Raw genomic sequence first — 3,282 nt, forward strand, 5'->3', positions numbered from 1 at the left:
TCGGCTTAAAGATGAATGATATGTCATCGGCACCTAGCTGATCGGCTATCGTTTATGGATTTAACCGCGGTTTCTTTGTCTTTATTTATTGTTGATTGCAGGATCAAATCAGCTGGCACGCTCATACATCTAAAGGCAAGTTTTGGACCTACACTGGAGTTAAGCAGATCTCCTAGGCCTTGTGTTTTTACATCAATAGTGGGAAAAGGAAGGCTCAAACAGAAGTCTTCGCAGCAGAGTATGCGAACCCACCCAAGCACCCAGACCCACAAGGCGACGACACGAAGAAAATATGGTGCCCTATACACAAGTCGGATAAGCACTCTCTTGAGACTTGTTTCGTCTTCAAAAAGGCACTCACAAAGCAACTAGCGTTGGAGAAGGGCAAGCGAGTAAGTGTAGTCGAGAAGGCCGCAGAAGCAGCTACTCAGGACTCAGACTCAGCCTACCCAGACTCCGACCTCCATGTTTCGCACATCTTCGGAGGTTCCACGATGTACTCCTCAAAGCGAGAGTACAAAAAGGTGGAGCGCGAAGTTTGTTCAACATGGCAGGGGGCTACATCCAAGATGAAGTAGTTAGAGCAGAAGATCGAATTCTCAGAGGCAGACCACCCCAAGACTGCTGTTACTCCAGGGTGATATCCGATCGTGGTCGAGCCCACTATTCGGAACATCAAGGTCGCACAGGTCCTCATCGATGGCGGCAGCTCCATTAACCTACTCTTCGCCAGCACCTTGGACGCGATGGGGATCCCACGAAGCGATTTGACGCCTACTGATCAACCCTTCCACGGAATTACTCCTCAGTCATCGTCCAAGCCATTGGGCAAGATTATGCTACCTGTGACTTTCGGCCAAGCAAACAACTTCCGAACAGAGCAGATCACCTTTGATGTCACTGAGTTTGACACAACGCATATAATTCCATCATCGGGAGGACTGCACTCGCGAAGTTCATGGCCGCATCTCACTACGCATATCAAGTGCTCAAGATGCCTGGGCCAAAGGGAACAATCACTATTAAGGGAAACGCGAAGCTAGCGGTACAGTGCAACAAGCGGAGCCTCGACATGGTTGAGCATACTCCCAACCCGCCTGCCACAGCTGAGCCGTCCAAGAAAGTGAGCAAAACCAACAAGACACTGAAGCCAGATGGCGCAATCAAGATTGTTCTGCTCTCCAGTGCCAACCCCGACAAGACTGTCAAGATCGGGGCGTCACTAGATGAGAAATAGGAATTCGCGCTCATCACCTTCCTTCGCGACAATGTAGACGTGTTTGTTTGGTAGCCGTCCGACATGCCGGGGGTCCCTAGGGAGGTGATTGAGCACAAACTCATGGTGCGACTCGATGCCAAGCCAGTAAAGCAAAAACTGCGGAGATTCGCACCAGATCGGAAACAAGCCATACGAGAAGAGCTCGACAAGCTTCTCAAAGCTGGTTTCATCCTAGAAGTTCTCCACCTAGAGTGGCTAGCCAATCCAGTCATGGTGCGCAAGGCCAACGGGAAGTGGAGGATGTGTGTCGATTTAACCGATCTTAACAAGGCATGTCCGAAGGATCACTTCCCTCTTGTCACACCCTGATTTTCGTCTTAGGATTTATAAATTATTTAATAAATTATTAATGGAATTTATATTAAATGTTCTTTAATTTACAAGTAAAGTTAAATGTGGGAAATAAAATTTTCTAAATATAAAGCATGGATGGATTTAATTTTTATTAAATTCTCCATGGTTAATTATACTCTCTGGAATTTTCTCGGATTTTTCGGAGCTCAATTATTAATTTTAATCATACAAAGAGAAGTTCAGCAATTATTTAAATATTAAATTAATCATCAAATGATCTAATTATAATTGTTAAGTGATTTTCTTGTTTAAAAATCCTTAAATTATAAATTGTTGTTTAAAAGGAATTATTAGAAATGATTTTAAAAGCTTAAAAGAGAAGATCTAATTTTAATTTGCTAAATCTCAATATAAAATTGGGTTAGATAAAATTTTATTAAATACTATGCTTGCTCCTCTATTTTCTAGATTTTTCTGGGAATTATTTGAGCAATGGAAGTATTTTTAATAAATGAAACATCATTTCACAATTTATTTTTATTGAAAAAGTTCAAAAAGCCCTTCCTTAGTTGTTGGGCCGAATTCGGCCCAACTCTCTTTCTCTCTCCGCGCGGCCGAACAGGCCCATTTGGCCCAGCCGAGCCGGCCGCCCTCCTCTCTCTCGTGTCACCGACATGTGGGGCCCACATGTCGGTAGCATCTTCTACCTCCAGCCGCCGGCACAGGCCGAGCCCAAGCCGTCGCCCGAGCCGCTTTCTTCTCCTCTCAAATCCGCTCCAATCCGGCCTCTTTTCTTCCGGATTTTTGAGGGGTTTTGATCCTCTCGTTCTCCTCTATCTCTTCCCCCAAGTTTTGGAGCAAATCGTTGTGTATCTTGTTCGAATCAAACTCGTTTTCGAGTTTATCTCCAAAACCGAGTTTTGATTTTCTCGGATCGATTCCTCTTGTTTGGAGCCCGATCTCTTCAATCCAAGGCTATATAAAGCATCCCCTCGTCGCCCTCTTTCGTTTGCCCCCTCTCTCGTCCTCTCCCGTGCACCGTAGCGCCGCCGCCGCGTGCACTTAGCCGCCGCCGTCGCCGGCCGGTCTTCGGTCGCGTCGCGTCGTCGCCTCCGCCGTCGCCGCCGCTTGCTGTCGCCGCCGTTAGGTACGCCGTGGTGAGGAGAACCCCGGCCGCCACCTCTCCTTCGCCGCCGGCCGCCGCAGCTCGCCGTCGCCGTTCAACCGAGCCGCCGCCGTCGCCCTTCTCGTCGCCGGCCGTCGTCGTTCGTCGTTTGTCGTCGTGGTGAGTACCGTCGGGTTCGTCTCGTCGTCCTCTTCGCGTAGGTGCTCTCCAATCGCCCGGCCAAGGTCCCTAGCTCCGGCGAGGTTGCCGCCCGAGTCGGCCGGCCATGGATGACGTCATGCTGACATCATCGATCTCCTCTTTTTCCTTTTTTTTTAATAGATTAAATCTTCGGAAAATCATATCTAAATAACCGTAGATCCGTTTCAGGTGGTTCAAGTTGCTAAATTTTTCTAAAATAAAGATCTACATATTAAAATTGTCCATAAATTGAATTAAATTTATTTAATTCTTTTTAAATGGGCTTTAATTAGATTTAATCTTGTAAAATTCATAATAAATTCTTTTGAAGTCAGAATGAGGCCGTTCAAGTCTCATAATTCATCTAAAATTATGATCTACATGTTTGTTTACTTTATATGTA

Source organism: Oryza sativa, chromosome 5, assembly GCF_034140825.1.
Source record: "Oryza sativa Japonica Group chromosome 5, ASM3414082v1".
Classification (NCBI taxonomy): domain Eukaryota; kingdom Viridiplantae; phylum Streptophyta; class Magnoliopsida; order Poales; family Poaceae; genus Oryza; species Oryza sativa.